Source organism: Stomoxys calcitrans, chromosome 1, assembly GCF_963082655.1.
Source record: "Stomoxys calcitrans chromosome 1, idStoCalc2.1, whole genome shotgun sequence".
NCBI classification, from domain to species: domain Eukaryota; kingdom Metazoa; phylum Arthropoda; class Insecta; order Diptera; family Muscidae; genus Stomoxys; species Stomoxys calcitrans.
This window is the reverse complement of record NC_081552.1, coordinates 37,933,129-37,955,765: the sequence shown is the minus strand read 5'-3', so window position 1 is coordinate 37,955,765 and position 22,637 is coordinate 37,933,129. Positions and strand designations below refer to the sequence as shown.

Below are 22,637 nucleotides of genomic sequence, written 5' to 3'. Positions count from 1 at the left end.
ATCATGGTATCCACACTACGTTCCATGTTTTTAGTAAAAAAAAATACATACAGCTCTGTAGGTCTTTGATGTCGCAAAACTTGCCTTGCAGGGCTTGGGTGTAAATAAAAGACCTAGGCACGCTGTGAAAACAGTGACCAAATGGGTGCCAGATAATCGGCCTTATTCTGTAGCAACGCCGGAAATATTCCATCATATTCGGGTGACTTAAATGGTTTGTACCCCCTCATGGCTTATTTTACCATAAATTCTGCAATGATAAGCCTTCGATCTAACTCATTATTCCAAGATTCCGGTGTCTTCGTGCGAAAGAAGTTTGGGAAATATTTTCTGTTGCCTAATGTAAGGCGTAGATAAATGCCAACATTTTCAAACAACCTTGTTTTCCTTTCCATAAACCACTATTTACTTCTTGTTCTCATACCTTTTGATTGATTTCAATCCCTATTTCGATAAACACAATAGGAGCTTACAGTTTTCCATAGCCTACTTTTAGGGTTTCTTTAACTACAAGCCAAAGAAATCCTCCTAGGACTTAAAGTTTTTTTTTTTAACGTCTCCGAATCACCAATAACTCCACAATAATTCATTCATCTTCTATAGGAAATAGTTTTCTGGCAGACGCAGTGGCGTAAAAAACTTTTCTAGCCTATTTTAGAACATATAACTTTAAGAAAAAAACAACCAAATCCCACATAACATGAGTTTTTCATTATAATATCAAACAAAACAAAAATAAAAGCTTCACAAATGCTGGAAATTTTTAGGTCTTCCTTCTACGAAATGTTTTGTTTGTTACTTCCTGCCTTTATTATTGCCTTAAAGGACGTTTGGGCAAAAAAAATTAACTTTCGTTGCCTATTTTCAGGCGTTTTGTTATTCAACCATTTTGCTGTTGTCTACTTGTTAATCTACAAAGCATAACAATTCAGCAATCTTGAGTTTTTTCTTTTGTATACCCTCCACCCCAGGATGGGGGTATACTAATTTCGTCTTTCTGTTTGTAACACCTCGAAATATGCGCCTCAGACCCAATAAAGTATATATATTCTTGATCGTCATGTCATTTTGAGTCGATCTAGCCATGTCCGTCCTTCCGTCTGTCTGTCGAGAGCACGCTCTCTAGAGGGCGCAATTCTCGTTCAATTTGACTGAAATTTTGCATGTGGTGTTTTCGTATCATTTCTAACAACTGCGCTATAGTTCAAATCGGTTCATAACCTGATATATCTGCCAGATAAACCGATCCTGGGTCTTGACTTCTTCAGTTTTTAGAGGGCACAATTCTTATCCGATTTGGCTGTAATTTTGCACGTGGTGTTTTGTTATGACTTCCAATAACTGTGCTAAGTATGACGCAAATCGGTAAATAACCTGATATATCTGCCCAATAAGCCGATCTGGGATCTTGACTTCTCGAGCCTCAAGAGGGCGCAATTCTCATCCCATTTGGCAGAAGTTTTGTACAACTTCTTCTCTCATGACTTTCAACATACATGTCCAATATGGTCTGAATCGATCAGTATCATGATACAACTCCCATATAAGCCGATCTCCCGAATTTTCTTCTTGAGCCCCTACAAGGCGGGTATATAAGATTCGGCCCGGCCGAATTTGTCAAGCTCTCACTTGTTTCCTTTTTCTTTTGTTACCATCTTCCGACCAGAAAATTCTATTCGTTGTTTATTATATAATGTTAACAATAAAATGAAAACAAACAAAAAAACCCAAAAAAAAAAAATCTATTCATAAGATTTATTACCACTTGTCAATGTGCTCATAGAAATGTTAATTTCTGCCATACATTCCTTGTCTATACAAATTTATTTTCCAAGTAAATTTTCGACTTCTTCCTGCTGCTGCCGCCTAGAACCAGCGGCATCAGGAAACAAGCCTAACAAACCTTCAAATTTTCAACGACTTTTTGTTAGTGCTTTGAAATGGTGCCACCATGTAATGGTGGTTTTAAGGATGTGAGAGTTTTCGAACAGAAAAATAAACGTGAAATAAATAAATCGAAAAACAACAAATCTTTTATGAGTTTTTACTTTTGCCCAAAGATTTAACTAGAATCCTTGTTTGGTTTTCTTATTCCATTTCACTTCCGTTTGCTGCCACATACGCCCTCTTAAACAATATTTATTATGTTTGATTGCCTTTTTTGTGGGGGGGGGGGGGCTGTAGTTTGTATGTAAGTGATCCCAAATTCTGCTTGTCGCATTTTTCGAGTTGACGCCATTTTTTCTCATTTTCCAAAGTTTCTTTCTTTCTATACCATAGAGAAGCCAACACCCGGCCTCACCATTACCTCCACCAACAAGTTTTGAAGTTGTCCCACGACTTTTTGCTTATTGTCCAAACCAACAACAAACGAATAAAGTCGAACAAAAATCTCCAAAGTGAACATCACTTCTAATAGTCAATTTATTTGGCTTTTGATAGCTTTTCTTGTGTCCTGTCGAATTTCCTGCTGCCAAAAAGTAGACAGCATAAGACAACTAAAAATACACACACACACACCAAAAGGAAAATGAACCAACCATCTAGTAATGAAGAGATATTTGTTGGAAATTATAAAATCGAATAGTTTTAAAGACCAGTAAATGTTTCTTCTAAAACTTGTTTACCAGCAAAAAGTTGTTTCTGTTTTCTTGCAAGAATCCCTAAACATTTTTAATTCGATGGCAAAGCAAAATATGCTTTGGTATTTTCTTCATTGTTCATTCACTTGCCCGCGCCCCAAAAGTATGCCTTTGACTTTGAAGTATTCCAAATATCTTGAGAATGGAATCATAAGACAGCAAAACATCAAAATAATGCTGGCTGTCATAAGGCCTAGAGAGTTTTTTTTATGTTTTTGTTTTGTTACTGTCTTATGACCATTAGGTGTTTTCATTCGTTTTAAATTTCTAACGACCCCCGAAAAGTATGCTGTAAAAATTGAACAAAGAAATTCTTGATTAAAAATGACTATTTGACAAATAAAAATGCAATTTTATGGTTTGACATAATTGAATTTTTATGTTACAGACAACTGCCATGAAATGGCAGGAGAAGGGGGGGAGGGGAGTTGAAGAATTCTTTAAAGAAGAATAGGAAATTAATGTTTTAAATTTCTAGTATTCGCAATAAATTAAAGTCCAGATACAATATAACCTACGAGTTTACTATGTAGCTTTCAAAAATATATTTCATTATTACAAAAAGTATTGCATACTTTTAGGAAAGAAATAAAAATAAATTTAATTCATTAACTACTGATTCAGAAATTCCTTATCGGATGTAAAAAAAATATATTTTTTTTATTCACAGTATTTATACTGACACGAAATATTTGAAAAAAAAATACAATTTTAAATATAAAAAAATATTCTTATTTTTTTTTTCAAAATTATTGAATACTTTTAGGAAAGAAAGAAAACTTAATTTCATTCATATACTTCTGATTCAGAAATCCCTTATCGGGATTTGAAACACTTAAAACGTGGGAAAATAAGAAATACAAAATAACGTACGAAGTGTAATGCATATTGGAATGCTGGTCAAAATTTAATTTTTATAAAAAAGTGACTGACCATTCATTTTTGTCAGGAAAGTCATTTAAAAAAATTGTGTTGATTTTTTTAAAATTAAAAGAGTTTTTTTTTTTTCTCCTTTTCAAAATGTCTGTCACAAGGCTTGGATAAACTCTTTATGTTATTTTTGTTTTCTGTCTTATGGCCATTGAGCGTTTTCATTAATTTCAAATTTGTAATGACATCCGAAAAGTATGCTGTAAGAGTTTAACAATAAAATTCTTGATTAAAAATAACGATTTGGCAAATAAAACTTCAATATTATGTTTTAACTTCATTGAATATTTGTGTTACAGGCTATTTCAATAAAATGGAGAGGGAAGGAAGACTTTAAGAGGGATAGGAAATATTTTTTTTTTAATTTCTAGTAAAAGGTCAAATAAAATCCTGGAACAATCAAAGAACAATATAACCTACGGGAATTTTATGTAGCTTCCCGAAATATTCCTAATATTTTTTTTAACATTACATACGTTTAGGAAAAACGAAAAATAAATTTAATTCATTAACATCTAATTCGGAAATTCCTTATCGTATGAAAAATTAAAATTAATTAAAAATAAAAAAAAACAATTAAAATAAAAAAATTTTAAACAAAAAAAAAAAAATTATGGAATTTAATGCAGATCGCAATGTCTTATTGTCTTTTATTTTTGTCAGGAAAGTCACTTAAAAAAATTGTGTTGATTTTTTGAAATTGAAAGAGTTTATTTTTTCTCCTTTTCAAAATGTCTGTCACAAGACCTAGATAGACTTTTTATGTTATTTTTGTTTTCTGTCTCATGGTCATTGAGCGTTTTGATTCGTTTTAAATTTGTGATGACATCCGAAAAGTATGCTGTAAGAATTTAACAATGAAATTAATGATTAAATGCTACCATTTGGCAAATAAAAATTCAATATTATGATTTGACTTCATTGGATTTTTGTGTTATAGACTATTACAGGGATAGGAAATATTTTTTTTTTATTTCTAGTAAAAGGTCAAATAAAATCCTGGAACAATCAAAGAACAATGTAATCTACGGGATTTTCATGTAGCTTCCTGAAATATTCCTAATTATTTTTTAAAAATATTGCATATTTTTAGGAAAAACGAAAAATTAATTTTATTCGTTAACTTCTAACTCGGAAATTCCTTATCGTATGTTAAAAAATACTTTTTTTCACAGTATTTATACTGACAAGAGATTTGTTTATTTGTTTGTTTTATTTGAAAAAAAAAAAAAATAAAAAATAAATAAATACCATTAAAATCAAAAAAATTTAAGCAAAGAAAAAATTACAAAATTTAATGCAGATCATTGTCATTGTCATAAAAAAATGACTGAACATTTATTTTCCAGAAAATTTTGTCGGAAAACTCTTTCAAAATAAAATTCCGTTATTTGTTTGAAATTGAAATAATTTGGAAATAAAATTTAATGCAGATCATTGTCATTGTCATAAAAATATGACTGAACATTTATTTTCCAGCAGTTTTTGTCAGAAAACTCTTTCAAAATGAAATTCCGTTATTTGTTTGAAATTGAAATAGTTCACTTTTTTCTCTTCTCTTAAATTTCTGTCATAAGGCCTAGAGGAACTTTTTATGTTATTTTTTTGGTTTCAACTTTGTAAAGACATCCGAAAAGTATGCTGTAAAAATTTAAAAAAATTCTTGATTAAAAATGACCATGTGTAAAAAAAATGCATATGGTTATATTTAATCAAGAATTTCTTTTTTAAATTTTTACAGCATACTTTTCGGGTGTCTTTACAAATTTGAAACGAAAAAAATAAAATAAAAAGTTTCTCTAGGCGCAGTCAACTATCTATCAACTGTTTTTAATAAATATAACCTTTGTCTATACCTTGTCAGACTTTTATTTTGAATATTTACTGAAATATCGAGTTGAACAACAAGCTGTTTTATCAATACGACCCAAATTCTGGTCACCGCAGTTTTTAAGGCATATATCGGCTAAAATATATAAGAGAAGCTACATCTACATCAAAACCGATTTTCATAAAATTCTGCACACATATTGGATCGTCAAATAGAACACCTCATGCAAAATTCTGCATATTATGCCACTGCTTGTCGCAGAGGGCACAGACCTCTGCCTGAAGGACCGTACACTCATCCGGTAGTCTCAGAGACGTACCGATATTGAGTGCGTCGGTGAAGACCCCCAATTCAGTCCCTGACTCCTTCTTGGGGCCCTCAGTGAAGGTCGAGTCTCATTTCCCTCAAACCCAGCATTCGACCTCTATTCATCCCTCGCGGGAAAACGAATACTGAATGTCGTAATACCAATCGGTACCGATGCCAGTTAGTCTGAGATCCTTCTCAGTCCACCCTCCGCATCAATAGCATCTAGGATGGAACTGCGGCCGCATCTGTCCACCTTCAGCATGCGGAGCTTCCTCAGGCTAAGCTCGACCTTGGCAAAGTAGTTCTAAATACAAGCCCTAATGGGCTAAATATCCAGCATCACCTCCAGACCTACCTGCGGTGCGGATATCAATAGACGTCGTACCACCATACCAGTGCCCCATATGTCAGTACTAGTCTTACAATGGCTGTATACATCCAATAAATCATCTTGGGGGTTACCCCCAACCTTCTACCTACACAGTGCCTTACGGCTTCTTTGCTCCATATTCCTCTTCAAGGTCAGCTTCGAATCGAGAACTATGCCAAAGCACCTTGCCTTCTTCAACAGCTGCAGGATTATCCCATCCAAGGACAGGAATCTAAACTCCGTTATCTTGTGTCTGCGAGTGAGGGACACCCTTTCCGTCTTCCTTGGGTTGGTCCTCAACGCATATCTGATAGCCCATCGCGACAACCTCAGTGACCTTTCCATGATCTCGCTAATTGCCGAGAGAAAGTTGCCCGGGACCAGCTTCACGATGTCGCCCGCATGAGTGATTATCTTCGAGCCATCTCCGCCGAGATCCAATAGGTTTTCATTCATCACAAAGTTCCACAGAATCATCGAGAACACCCCACGCGAACTGATTTCTCTTGTCGCCCGCCTTCAGACCACACTATCTCCCATCAGCCCACTGGGAGATAATAGGGTGAATCCTGTGCGGTCTAGTGCGACGAATATTAATCCTATCTCTGCATTTTTAAATGCTCTGTCAACATCCAAGAAGTCGCTATAGTGTATTCCTTCCTTCTGCCGGAGGGACATCTCAACCTCTCGTACCACTTCGTGAAGGGTCGTCTCCACCAACCTGCCTTTAAGGTATGCCTAATATACGCCACTGAAGCTCTCCGGCGTCAGTTCCTCTCTCACCTTCAGGAGGGGGATAGCCACCGTAATTTTTTTTCTGATGTTCTGGACAGATTTCGAACCCAGGCGTTCTGCGTCATAGGCGGACATACATACCTCTGCGCTACGGTGGCCTTCTGAATCCCTGCAGCTTAGGAAAAATTCTTTCAATATTCTTAATATCTGTACCTGATAACAGATTTTCTTCTTTGTCTATGTAGGTGGTTGGATCAATAGCGAAGCCATTGGCTTGGTGTTTTATTCTTCGATAGACTTTTAACATTTCATTTTACAGTTCTCTTTAAGTTGTGCCTATTCGCCGTAGTCTTTACATAGCGCATGTCGCCTAAAGATATGCTATAATAATTGAAAATTGTATTGCCTCAAGTAATACTTTAAAGCTTCAATTGATTGTCATAACACCTTGAAATGTTGATCTTAGACCCTACTCTCAATCGTCTTGACATTCTGCAGCGATCTAGCCATGTCCCTCCGTCCGTCCGTCTGTTGAAATCATGACAGCATTCGAACGAATAAAGATATCTGCTTGAAATTTGACACAGATACTTTTCATCGATGTAGGTCGTTTGGGGATTGCAAATGGGCAATATTGGTTCATATTTAGATATAGGCTTCATATAAACCGATCCCCAGTTTTGACTTCTTCAGCCCTTAGAGAACACATTTTTCATTCGATTTGGCTGAAATTTGGCACAAGGACTTTTGTTCTGACACCCAACATCAGTACCGAGTATGAGGCAAATCGTTCAATAAACTGGTATACCACCCATATAAACCGATTCCCGGATTTGACTTCTTGAGCCCCTGGAAGCCTCAAATTTCATCTGCTTTGACTTCAAATCTATGCCAAACATGGTTGTAGTCGGTCTTTAAACTTAAATAGACCCTATATAAACCGATTCCCGGATTTGACTTCCCGGAGCTCCTAGAAGCTTCAATTTCCACCTGATTTTGCTGAAATTTGACACATAGACTTCTGCTATGAATTTCAACATCCGTGTCAAGTATGATCCGATCTTTATGCAGATACATGACTACTTGAGACCATAGCAGCTTCAACGAATTTGAATGATGTAAAATAATTCAAATACGAACTGAGTTAAGGTGGGTGGTACCCAAGATTTGGCCCGGCCGAACTAAGTACGTGTTAACTTGTTCAAAATTTTATTATTTTCCATAACAACACGAACAATTTTTAAAGTCAGCCAAGCTTATTGCCCTAGAGAATATTGTTACGAGAAATTTTCATGTGGTCCCCAAGAATCGTCTTGGCTCTTCCAAACAGCCAAACAGCCTTCAATTTCATATCCTCTATTGTTTTGTTAAATTGAGTGTTGGTGCAAAAATCTCTACACTTCTCATTTGCTTCTAAGCTGGCCCACCCGAAAAATATGCTATGAAATTTTACAATTTTCTTGTAATGCAAATAATTTGCATAATATAATGATGCTCATTATGGTTATGGCCATAGTTAATATCATGGCTTTGGCAAAGACATTTAGCAGCCGCCCCGAAAAGCATGCCATATACATCAGTGTTAAATTCTTACAAAACACTTTCGTACACAGGCACACACCCAAAATAGCGCCGGTAAAAGATTTCACCTAAAACTATGCTTTTAAATTTTATAAATTAATACAAATGATACTCATTTTGTGCGTACTAATGAACTTTAATTATATTGCCTTACCCATTCTTGTCATATCGTTCTAGCTTTAATTCACCAACACCAACAACAACATCGACCATAGGAGTGAAGATTAACTACAACTACAATAACAAGGAGAACCACAAACTATACAACGTCCATTAAAGGTATGTACCGACAAAATCATATCACATTTCCATATTTTAATTATTCCATGCATAATGAAACAAATTTCGATTAGACATCTACCAAAGCCAAAGGGACCAAAACGCACAGACACACCAAGGCAACAGAGCTTCGTGCTGAAAGAAGGGCGGTAGTAACTAACCAACTAAGCAAGAAGCTCAAATACACTCACACACAATAAGAGGATAGCTTTAACCACCCTTAATTACAAGCAATTAATATTTAACACATCAAAGTGAAACTAGAAACACAAAGCCATTCAAGCACTTCGACAGACAAACATACAGACAGATAGTCTATGGATAGCAAATAGAGCGCTGACGAAGCGACAAAACATAAGGGGTGCAGAAGGCATGGTTGAGTTTATAAATGAATAAACAGGCCCAAAGAGCAGCCAAGCCGAAAAGACAATCAGCCACACCTACAACTCTTTGACGCTTTAGAGTCAAAGTTTTTTCTTTTCGTAGTAGCTTAAATGTCAAGCGACTTCAGATTGGTTATTTCTGAGCCAGTCGAGCAATTTTTACTCGACACCGACTACGGGAAAATTCCTTGACTCCGACTATGGGAAGATTCCTTGACCTAGGCTCCGAACATTTAATTTTTTTAATTTCTTTCAACAAAATATTAAAAAAAAAAATTAAAAATGAAAAAAAAAAAAAATTAAAAACGTAACAAAGAGCAAACCTTTTAAATTTCTCATTTTTTTCAACAAAATTTAAAACAAAAACAAATGTTTTTGACTGAAAAAAGAAATCAAATTCGTTCTTTATTCCCAACGGAAATAAATTTCAGTTTAGGGGATGCACTTGGCTTCAAAATTGAATATCAAATTCGTGTTCTTCTCTCAAATACCTTTCATTTCAGTCCCATATTGTCATAATGGGTCAAATAACACATTTGACCATCTTTAGGAGGAAAAGCGCCTCCGCGACTTGAACACAAATTTTAAAGTCATATTCGTAATCTACTCCCTACTACCTTTCATTTGAGTCCCATATAACCATGGTCGGCTAATATGCCCAATTTGGGGGTATTTGGCTTCAAAATTGGATATCAAATTAGTTTTCTACTCTGAAATACCTTTCATTTGAGTCCCATATTGTCATAATGGGTAAAATAACACATTTGACCATCTTTAGGAGGAAAAGCGCCTCCGCGACTTGAACACAAATTTTAAAGTCATATTCGTAATTTACTACCTTTCATTTGAGTCCCATATAACCATGGTCGGCTAATATGCCCAATTTGGGGGTATGTGGGGATGGGCGACCTCCCCTTACTTGGACCTAATATTTTATGCCATATGTGTAATCTACTGCCTAATACTTTATCATTTGTGTCCCATATTGACGTGAAATTCGAATACATCTGTTGAGAGGAGTTTTGTTGTTGGGGGAAAGGGGACCCGGCTGGGTACTTGAACCCAAATACCATTTGATACCATTATTGTGTCGGACTATTTTGGATATGGGTGGCGTTTTTGCGGTAAAGGGGAGGGTCCGCCTACACCAGTTAAACCAGTGCGTCCAGACAAACTTACACAATCTATGAAAATTTTAAGAAAATCGGTTCAGCCAAGTATCGTATAGTCATAATGGGTCTAATGGAGTTTTTGAGGGGTGACATCTGTGACCCCCAATACTTCGATCTGATTTTGTAGGCCAGATTCGAAATCTTCTCCCGAATACCTTTCATTTGAGCCCCATATTGAAATGATCGTCCCTTTTCCCTTTATGAAATCAGCAGTTTTCAATGATTTGGCGAACGAATCGGCCGCCACTTGGGCTCGACTATAAAAAGGAGGCTTCTTTCCTTACCTGAGCTAAATTTTCAATCAAACCCGCTCCACTGTGCTTTCGCTTTCAAAACGTAGAAAATGCCACCTCTGTTACGTAACCTACTCTCCAATGGCTCTGATTCTGGGTACGTTAGTTGAGCCTTCCCCTCTAACAGCTAAGCACAAACTTGGATATTCGCAATTTTTGTCCGATTTGGCTGAAATTTTGAACGTTGTGTTCTGTTATGACTCCTAATAACTGTGCTAAGTACTGTCCAAATCGGTCAATAACTTGATATAGCCTCCATATAAACCGATCTCCCAAATTGAAGTCAAAATAAATCTCTCGGTGCAAAATTTCGGCCAAATCGGAAAAGAAATGCGACCTCTGAAGGCTCAAGAAATCAAGATCCGAAATTGGTTTACATGGGAGCTATATCAGACTATGAACCGATTTGGTCCATACATGTCACAATTGTTGGAAGTTAGAACAAAACGCTTCATGCAAAACTTCAGCCAAATCTTATAAGAATTGCGCCCTCTATCGGCGCAGGAAGTCTATATCCGAAATCGGTTTATATGGGAGCTATATCAGGTTATGATTCGATTTGAGCCATACTTGGCACAGTTGTTGGAAAGTATGACGTCGGTTTATATGGCAGCTATATCAGGTTATGAACAGATTTGAACCATACTTGTTGTTGTTGGAATTCAATACAAAACAATTGTTTGAGATTGGCAGTCGAAAACGAATATGAATTGCGACCTCTAGAGGCTCAAGGAGTGCAGATCCGATATCGGTTTATGAAATCCTAATTTATGCAAAATTTCAAGCACATAGCTTTACTCCTTCACGTAATTTTTACACACAGACGGACGGACATGGCTAAATCGACCAAGAATGTGAGGATTATCAAGAATATGTATTAGGACGGGTAGATTTAAAAAAAAATGCAAATTTTTGTCCATGAACATTCCACTAAGGAACAGGGACAAACTTCTCACATATCAATGAGTGCAGTCCGATTCAAGTTTTTAAGCTCAATGATAAGGGGCCTCCTTTTTATAGCCGAGTCCGAACGGCGTGCCGCAGTGCGACACCTCTTTAGAGAGAAGTTTTACATGGCATAGTACCTCACAAATGTTGCCAGCATTAGGGGGGGAAAACCATCGTTGAACATTTTTTCTGATGGTCTCGCCAGGATTCGAAGCCAGGCGTTCAGCGTCATAGGCGGACATGCTAACCTCTGCGCTACGGTGGCCCCGTAAACTACATACAATTCTAAGAAGTTTCCCGAAGAAACCATGTATCAAAAATAAAATCCTCATTGGCGCCTCTCGTCTCCAAAATGTAAAGGGTGATTTTTTTGAGGTTAGGATTTTCATGCATTAGTATTTGACAGATCACGTGGGATTTCAGACATGGTGTCAAAGAGAAAGATGCTCAGTATGCTTTGACATTTCATCATGAATAGACTTACTAACGAGCAACGCTTGCAAATCATTGAATTTTATTACCAAAATCAGTGTTCGGTTCGAAATGTGTTCATTCACCGTAACGTTGCGTCCAACAGCATCTTTGAAAAAATACGGTCCAATGATTCCACCAGCGTACAAACCACACCAAACAGTGCATTTTTCGGGATGCATGGGCAGTTCTTGAACGGCTTCTGGTTGCTCTTCACTCCAAATGCGGCAATTTTGCTTATTTACGTAGCCATTCAACCAGAAATGAGCCTCATCGCTGAACAAAATTTGTCAAAATTTGAACACATTTCGAACCGAACACTGATTTTGGTAATAAAGTTCAATGATTTGCAAGCGTTGCTCGTTAGTAAGTCTATTCATGATGAAATGTCAAAGCATACTGAGCATCTTTCTCTTTGACACCATGTCTGAAATCCCACGTGATATGTCAAATACTAATGCATGAAAATCCTAACCTCAAAAAAATCACCCTTTATTTCCTATTCTTACGATATTCGATATTCTTGTGATGTTCGATAATCGTAAAATTTACCACAAGTAAATTTTTTGGACCAAGGACGAACGCTATTGATTCTGAACATAATTGGTCCAGATTTAGATTTAGCTCCCACATACATATTAGGTTGCCCAAAAAGTAATTGCGGATTTTTTTAGAGGAAATTAAATACATTTTTAATAAAACTTAGAATGAACTTTAATCAAATATACTTTTTTTACACTTTTTTTCTAAAGCAAGCTAAAAGTAACAGCTGATAACTGAGAGAAGAAAGAATGCAATAACAGAGTCACAAGCTGTGAAAAAATTTGTCAACGCCGACTATATGAAAAATCCGCAATTACTTTTTGGGCAACTCAATATTTCATCCGATACGGCATTTTAAGGCACTAGTAGCCTTCATTTTGATCCGACCTTTACAAATGTTTGCATAATTTTATCAAAATCGATTCAGTTTAAGATATAGCGTAAACATATATATATATATATGTTTCATCCGATATGACATTTTTAGACTCTAGTAGCCATAATTTTGGAAAGGCTACGGGTTAACCAAGTTTATTGAAGGCAGTCCTCTGGCCTTCACCGCCAAATCATCTGCCTTTTTATTCCCCCTTACTCCGTTATGGCCCGGCACCCAAACGATGCGGATTGTGCCATCTTCCGAGAAGGTGTTAATCCCCTTCTTTCATTGCAAGACTGTTCGTGGCAATTTTACTGTCCGTAAAGATGTTCACACTTGACGTCCTCGCGTTAGCACCACACCACTTCAAGCGTACCGTGATCGGCCGGATCTCCGCCAGCAGGACCGTAATTGGGTCAGGCAGTCTAAAACAGATCTCAGTCCCTGGCTTTTCAATGTGGACCCGCAGGCCCACTCTGTCCTTTGATCCATCCATGTAACATGATCTTCCAGATGGTAGTACTAGGCTTCCGTCAATCCAAGACTGTGCCACTGGCAGCAGTGCCTCGCTGGCAGCAGTGCTTTGCTGGCAGCAGTGCTTTGCTGGCAGCAGTGCCTCGCTGGCAGCAGTGCCTCACTGGCAGTAGTGCCTCGCTGGCAGCAGTGCCTTGCTGGCAGCAGTGCCTCGCTGGCAGCAGTGCCTCGCACTCGACCTAGAGGTCTGCTTCCGACCTTGAGGCACAGATTCCCTTCCTCCTAGGTTTCCTATCGTCGCCTCGATTATACCGCGATGGTATGAGCTGCTCCCATCTTCAATCCATTCTCCCATCGCCTTAAGTCTCATAGCCGCAGTGGCTGCCTCACCCTTAATCTGTATGTCAATGGTTCGGATTTCTAGAATAGTCTCCAGTACCTTAATGGGCGTGATCCTCATCGCTCCGCCTATGCCAAGACAACATGTTCTCTGAACCTGTTGTATGGTCCTTATGTTGCACTGCTACTCCATAGCAGTCCAGCAAACTACTATGGCGTCAGTAAGTATTGATCTAATGACGCCCCTGTAGAGCCAGTTAACTTTACTCAGATTCAAGCCCCATTTCGAGCTTACGGCCCATCTCCTGAATGTGACACTTCCAATTCAGTTTCCTGTCTAAGATCACACCCAAGTGTTTGACCTGGTCAGATATCGAAATCGTTTCGATGAGGAAATGTGGTGCGTTAAATTGGCCCACCTTTTCGTCATCCATATCTCAGTATTCTCTGGGTTAACATTGAGACCTCTGGATTTAGCCCATATGCCTTATGCAAGACCTTTTTGATAGTTTATTCAGTCTCTAAGGACCGGGTCCACCCGGTACTGGTCCGCACATTGTTAAAAGCCCCCTCGATGTCAATGCATACCGCCAGGATGTACGTTTTGACATCGAAGGATTCTTCTATTTTATGCACATCCTCGTGCAGGGCAGTCTCCATCGACCTTCCCTTGACATAGTCATGCTGTTGGTATTTGTGCAGTTCGCTGGGTGTCCTACTCTTTATCATGGTGTTCACAATGCATTCCATGTTTTTGATTAGAAAGGACGTAAAGCTTACATGTCTGTAGGTGTAAAGAAATATCACCAAAAAAACTCCCTTTCGTCTTTCAAAGAAATAAAGCACAGAAAATAATCTTTCCTCAAAAAACAAAAAGGTTTCAAATTTTATTTGGCTGTAAAAAGGGTTACAAGCTTGAATACTTAAGTGTTGTCTGCTCGATGGTCGAAAAAGAAGAGATCGACTTCACACAAAATTCTAGCTAAGGGACTTCAAAAGAAATTACTTTCAAGTATATAAAATTATTATTTACAAAATACCTAAATAGCTTAAAGTGTTATATTTATAAGTACATAGCAAAATTTGTTTCTACATATCGATCATATGAATAAATAGTTTCGCTAGAAGCAACGAACGCCCACCAAAGTAGCAAAACCGGTGGTGGAAGGGAGAGACTATCTGATTTGCATTCTAATCTGCTTACTGGTAACTCTTAACTCCCAAAGGGCTTGGCATGATGTATTATACTAAAACACCCGATCGTTAATGACAAAGGGGGAAGGTGCGACGCACAAGCTGCCAGGGATTCAGGTAAGATTTAATCGGTAAAGGGGGAATCGTTATCACCGAAGCAGATTAGCACGCACAAAGATCAAACTGCGTATACTGATGAGTATTTGAATAAATACGCACAAATAATAATTAATTACGATAAAAACATAAGTATTTCAAATTACTGAATATTAAACTGCATACATGATTATGGCTATAATAATAATAATAACGTGGTGATGTGTGTTTTTTTATGATGACGGTTTGGTGGTGAATGGGATGAAACGTTAATGTAATGTTGGGTTGGGAAAATATATGATTTTGCCAACATTCTCCCCCCTGAAGGACGAATGTTCTTATGTGCAGATAATAGTTGGTAGACGGCCTATCGTTGGGAGAATATTTAGTCGAGGAAATACCTCCGCTATGCTCCGACTCATAGCGTTTGAGGGTAGGCTCCGTCCTTGAAGGGTAGGTATACACACAAGTGGTCCATTCTGGTGAGGGGTTAGTAGTTAGGCAGTTGATTTAATATTTGTGTCGACAAGCGATGTTGCATTTTCTGGAAGTAAACAAATTTTTGAAATTGGTCTTTTTACAAGTTTGTTTTTAATAAGAACTGATACCACCCGTGTACGTCCATCAGGTCCAGGATGTGTTTCCTCGATGCGGCCAAGTAGCCATTGACCTGGTCCACACCGTTCGTCTACAACCAGCACCAAATCGCCAATAGTAGGTTCAGATCTGCTTTTGAGCCATTTCGGTCGCGCTTGAAGACGATTAACATATTCATTTCGCCATCTTTTCCAAAAATGTTGTTTCATTTTTTCCACACATTTCCAGCGAGAAAGTAAATTGATGTTGGTTTCCAACAGAGATTCTTCTGGTATGCAAATCGTTGGCTCACCAACAAGAAAGTGCGCAGGAGTAAGTGCTTCAAAATTCGAAGGGTCGGAAGATAAAGGACATAAAGGACGAGAGTTCAAACAACCTTCTATTTGACATAGTAGTGTTGTGAGCTCTTCGAATGTCAGAATGCGCTCGCCTATAATCCTTTTCAAATGGTATTTCACGGATTTCACACCTGCTTCCCAAAGACCACCGAAATTTGGTGAGGCAGGTGGAATGAAGTGCCAAGTGGTACAGTTCTGACTTAAAGCCTGAAGAACCTCCTCGGGCAGTGATTTCTGAGATTTTTCAAAAAGTACTTGGAGTTCTTTTGAGGCACCAACAAAATTCGTGCCGCAGTCTGAGTAGAGATCGGTACAAGCACCGCGCCGCGACACAAATCGTCTAAACGCAGAAAGAAAAGCATTTGTCGTCAGGCTGGTAACTGCTTCTAGATGTATGGCTTTGGTAACCATACACACAAAAAGACATATGTACCCCTTTGAGGTAACAGTAGACCTCAAGTTCGAAGTCTTAATAGTTATGGGACCGGCATAGTCGACGCCACTATGCTTAAATGGGCGAGTGATCATCAAGCGAGCTTGTGGCAAATTACCCATTATCTGCTGCGACGTTTTCGCAGCAAAACGGAAACATTTCAAACACCTGTTTATAACACGTTTGGCCAATTGGTTTCCTGAGATTATCCAGTACCTTCTGTTCACATAGGACATGGTCAAAGTAACACCACCATGTAATGTCCTTTCATGTGCGTCTGAAATGATAAGCACTGATAATGGATTTGACTTTGCCAAAACTAGGGGATGCTTCACATCATAGGGGAAATTCGAATTCTGGAGGCGTCCACCAACTCGAATTATTCCAGTTTCGTCAAGAAATGGCATAAGTTTCAAAATAGGACTCTGTGCGATCACCTTTCGTGCAGAGAGCCTTGACAGCTCCTCAGGGAAATCAATTTCCTGAGTTATTCTTACAAAGATCATCAAAGTCTTGTTAACATCCCCAATTGATAAGGGACCAGTAATCCTCTCATCGGGATGCTTACAATTGTGACAGAACCGAAAACATAATGAAGTGATGCGTAGCAAAGTGTGTAATTTGGAGAATTTTGAAAGCAATTCAGGATATGCTTTCTCAGTGGCAACATTCGTTGTAATCTTGACGGCTCTCTCCTCCTTCGATGTGCACAAATTCGGTAAAGATTCAGGCCAAGAGGATTGTGGTCCGTAAAGAAAATGAGGCCCAAACCACCAAGTCCGGTTCCCTATTAACTCCTCTGCCTGAATTCCCCTAGATGCACAGTCTGCCGGATTCAAAGCCGAAGGAACGTATCTCCACTGAATTGGATTGCTGCATCGTTGTATGTCTGCCACGCGGTTAGCCACGTAGACAGTCCAATTGGAGGGAGACTTGTGAATCCAACTTAATACAGTGGAACTGTCACTCCAATAAAAAACATTCCGTACACCAAGGTCAGCGAGGGATTCCTGAACCTTTCGTGCCAGTTTCACTCCAAGTGCAGCAGCGCAAAGCTCCAATCTTGGAATTGAAACGGTCTTAATGGGTGATACTTTTGATTTGGCCTGCAAAAGGTGAACAAAAGTATCGTTAGCCGTAACAATACGCACGTAAACCACTGCGGCGTAAGCAACACTAGAGGCATCGCAGAAACAATGTAATTCAGATTCAGAGTTCTGATTCCATTGAATCCACCTGGGAATCGCCAAATTAGCCAACTTCGGCAATGAAGCCCTGTGCCGAAACCACAGGTCCTCAATTTCCCTTGGGACATTATCATCCCAGTCAACCCCATGTTCCCACAGTTGCTTGAAAAGGGATTTGGCCACCACAGTAATCGGAGTAAGCCACCCCAATGGATCATAAAGCCTGGCGGACTCCGAGAGAATCCTGCGCTTGGATGCAATCGGATCCTTGTCAAGATTGACCTCAAAAAAGAAAGAGTCAGTGGCCGTGTTCCACTGTATGCCCAATGTCCTAACGACGTTATCACGGTCAAAGTTCAGATTCACAGAAGTCCCCCTGTGTTCTTCTGGTATAACCGCAAGCAACTCTTTAGAGTTCGTCACCCACTTTCTCAAATTGCAGCCACCCTCATCCAATAAGGTGCATAAATCCTTGTAAAGTGGTTTCACGTTGTCTATACTATCAGAACCGGAAATAACGTCATCCACGTATGAGTCCTGCAGTAGAACCCTAGCGGCCACAGGATACCTGTCCCTGTAATCGTGCGCCAACCTCTGCAAAACACGAATGGCAAGATATGGAGCAGATGCCGTACCATACGTCACTGTGTTCAATTCATAAATCGAAATTTCATCAAATGGGCTAAAACGCCACAAAATCTGCTGAAATTTCCGGTGCCCTGGACAAACATCTATCTGCCGGAACATTTTCTCAATGTCCGCGCTAAAGGCAATCCTATGACGTCTCCATCTGGTAAGGATACCAGGCAAATCATTCTGGAGAGCAGGCCCAGGGGAAAGCTCGTCGTTCAACGACTTACTTTCACGTGAATGGCTACTGCCATCAAAAACAACGCGTAGCTTCGTCGTGGTACTACTCTCCTTAAGAACACCATGGTGCGGTAAGAAGTAGGAATCTTGACGAACATCACTAGGATAAACGCCAATCTTCGACATGTGGCCCAAATTCTCATATTCCTTGAGAAATTTGGTGTAGCTTTCGCAAAATAATGGTTTCTTGGAAAATGATATTTCCAGTTGTTTCAAACGTCGAAGTGCATTGAGCACATTGTTCTGAAGAGTAGGACTGGAGCCGTCCTTCAGTATAGACCGAAAGGGCAATTTCACCACGTATCGACCAGATACTGTTCGAGTTGTGGTAGCTTCAAAAAACTCCTCACATGCCTCCTCCTCCTCAGTAAACTTCCTTTTGGGGAGGACCTCCTCCTGTTCCCAGAAGGATCTCAAAATATGGTCCAAGTGTACATTATGAATGTGTATCTGGTGTGAAGACACGGAATTGCTGGGTCCTGAAAACACCCAACCAAAATGAGTGTTCTGAAAGAACAAATCATTATGTACAAAAGACTCCGTTGGAATCTTAATTTTCGAACAAATGTCCGATCCTAGAATTATATCTATGGAATCGGATCTGTAAAAAAAGGGGTCAGCCAAGCTCTCCAATTCGATATTCGGAAGGGAAATATATCTAGAGGACAAGTCTGGAGTGTAAGACGACAAGCTTGAAAGAACAAGGGCAGAACAGGACAGAACTAGCTCTTCTTTAAGTGTGTACAAATCAAGTTGTACAGAAAATTTCGACATGTTCTCGCTACCATTTCCAATACCAACGACTTTGCAATGCGACCTTACCTTCTCAAGACCTATAAGTTGAACTGTGGACTCCGAAATCAAACTACCTTGAGATCCAGGGTCTAGTAGCGCCCTCAACGTAAATTTGCCACGATTTGTCACAACCCTAAGCCTTATCGTGTAAAGTAAAACAGAGTGAAACGCCTGAGCACTATGCGAAGCCATCTGGGTAGGTGCATTACCTGAACAACCAGTAGGACCAGCCCTGGTTAGAGGACCGTCCGAATGCAGCACCGTATGGTGTAGCTGCTTGCATGTGATACAACGGAAAGGAGATTTGCAATTGTTGTGGTCATGCCCGACCACAAAACAATTTTGGCAAGCGTTCTTCTTTGAGAGAAAATTAACCTTATCGCCCAAGGGCAATGCTAAAAATTTAAAACACTTTGCGAGACTGTGAGGTTTCTCGCAGAATGCGCAAAGAATAGGTTTTGGTTTGGAAAACTGTCCAGAATTGCACGAAGCCTTCCGCACCTGCGCATTAGATTTCGAATTATTATTACTCTTATCTCTACCCTTAGTGGGATATTGTCTATCAGATGGGAACTCATCGGTCATAGACTCCAGCGTTCGGAAAGTTCTTTCCAAGAAAGAGAAGAGTTCGGAAATGAGGGGGATTTCGGTAGAGGATTTCAAAGACTGTTCCCAATCCCTGCGGGATTGAAGATCCAGTTTCTGCACGAGCAAATGGATAAGAAGAGGATCCCACGTGCTGGCATCTATATTCAAATTCTGTAAAGAGGACAAACACTCTTGAGCAGAATCAAGAAGTGTCTTAATGGACTGAAATCCACCATCTGATTTCGGTATATTAAACAATCTAGAAATCAAGTTTCCCACAAGCATACGCCTATTATGGTATCTTGATTCTAATATCTTCCACGCCGAGTCATAATTTGCCTCTGTGGCTGAAATATTCTTTATCAGATTTGCCGCCTCGCCACCAAGGGTACTACGCAAATAATAAAACTTCTGTATCTTATTGAGGGATTCGTTTTGGTGAACAAGGGAAAAATATATGTCCCGAAATGGGATCCATTCCATATATTCCCCTGTGAATCTAGGCAGTGTGATCTTGGGAAGTTTAGAGTCTGATCCTATCGTCATATCAGAGCGACCGTGATGAGTCACAAATGTGCTAGACATAGGAGACTGCATAACATTATGACCCGCATTAGAGTCGATAATTTTACCCTTAAAAGAGAGATACCTCTCAGAAAAATCAAAATACACGTCATCACTGATATATGGAACGTCATTAGAATTCAAAGATGTGTCGTGAATAAGCCTCACTATCGTATCATGCTGTGCCTCGAATCGATTAAAAATATCATCAACCCTTTGGCCCAATGCATCAACATAACCATGAGTTTTCTCGGCAGGATTTTTGGCATCGAAACGACTTTCATATTTAATCAATAAATCTAACAAGTCGCGTTGCTCCTTTATAAAAGTGGCCAGTTCACTCATGGTTAATTCGCGCACAAACGTTCACTAAAAGGGCTTTCCAAGCACCAAATCAAAGCAAATGAATAAAGCGAAACAAAAAAAAAAAAAAAAAAACACTTCCACCAAGATTAACGCAGTTATAGAAATTCCAATTTAAATCCAATATCAAAATACGCGAAAACTATGCCAATCTATGTCCAAAGAACTTATTAAGCACTAAGCAATAATTTTCGTTCACCAAAACACAATTAACTTATTCTTTCCGTCAAGAAAAATGCAAAGAGAAGCTTAAAAAAAAATATGAAAAGTTTAATTACTTTGTTTAGCAAAATAATAGAACAAAAACCGACACGAGATTCCCGGGTTTCGGCACCAATAAAATGTAAAGAAATATCACCAAAAAAACTCCCTTTCGTCTTTCAAAGAAATAAAGCACAGAAAATAATCTTTCCTCAAAAAACAAAAAGGTTTCAAATTTTATTTGGCTGTAAAAAGGGTTACAAGCTTGAATACTTAAGTGTTGTCTGCTCGATGGTCGAAAAAGAAGAGATCGACTTCACACAAAATTCTAGCTAAGGGACTTCAAAAGAAATTACTTTCAAGTATATAAAATTATTATTTACAAAATACCTAAATAGCTTAAAGTGTTATATTTATAAGTACATAGCAAAATTTGTTTCTACATATCGATCATATGAATAAATAGTTTCGCTAGAAGCAACGAACGCCCACCAAAGTAGCAAAACCGGTGGTGGAAGGGAGAGACTATCTGATTTGCATTCTAATCTGCTTACTGGTAACTCTTAACTCCCAAAGGGCTTGGCATGATGTATTATACTAAAACACCCGATCGTTAATGACAAAGGGGGAAGGTGCGACGCACAAGCTGCCAGGGATTCAGGTAAGATTTAATCGGTAAAGGGGGAATCGTTATCACCGAAGCAGATTAGCACGCACAAAGATCAAACTGCGTATACTGATGAGTATTTGAATAAATACGCACAAATAATAATTAATTACGATAAAAACATAAGTATTTCAAATTACTGAATATTAAACTGCATACATGATTATGGCTATAATAATAATAATAACGTGGTGATGTGTGTTTTTTTATGATGACGGTTTGGTGGTGAATGGGATGAAACGTTAATGTAATGTTGGGTTGGGAAAATATATGATTTTGCCAACAGTAGGCCTTTGGTGTCGCGTAACTTACCTTGCCGGGCTTAGATATCCTTTGGCCCCCTGCTAGGCTTTCGGAGTATATGCAAGTCCTAGGCACGCTGTGAAAGTGGTTGCCAGATGAGATGTCAGATAGTCTGTCTCTTTCTGTAGTAACGCCGAAAATATTCCATTAGGTGCGGGTGACTTAAATGTTGGAACATTAAATAAAACGTCTTGTGGAAAGTTTTGGAATAGAAGCTACATCTAAAACTGAACCGATTTTGATAAAATTATGCACACTAGAGCTTTCAAAGGCTTCCATATACCCCCATCCTATGGTGGTGAGCAAAAAAAGGAAAAGGAAAGGACTAACAAAGAAGATGAATTATGGCCGTTTGGGACAGATTTCGACACCCATCCAAAAATCTTTGTAGGTAGAGAACAATTTTTGCCCTCAAATTTGGATTGACACAAGAACGATCTGCGGATCGTTGAAAGTGTTGTAACCCATGTGGTAGCTTTGTAAAACGATTTTGAACGTAGATAACCAATACAATAAACAAATAAATTAGTGTGTGGATCTGAAATGGGTCCATAGCCCGGAATATCTTGATGGTCAACTTCAAAATACTCAAAACAAACCATTTTCAACAAGTAAAAGCGTGCTAAGTTCGGCCAGGCCGAATCTTATATACCCTCCACCATGGAGCGCATTTGTCGAGTTCTTTTCGCGACATCTCTTCTTAGGCAAAACAAAAAAGGATATAAGAAAAGATTTGCTCTGCTATTAGAGCGATATCAAGATATG

At 38.7% G+C, this 22,637-nt stretch overlaps 1 protein-coding gene across 1 annotated transcript in view; it reads left to right on the top strand.

Moving 5' to 3' along the window:
- The window catches only part of LOC106094496 (frizzled-2), an 870,788-nt gene that overhangs the window by 293,867 nt on the left and 554,284 nt on the right, over positions 1–22,637 (top strand). Inside the window, exon 4 of the mRNA XM_059361204.1 lies at positions 8,576–8,677. The gene's annotated coding sequence lies outside the window, so the exon portion shown is untranslated. The remainder of the gene's footprint in view (positions 1–8,575; positions 8,678–22,637) is intronic.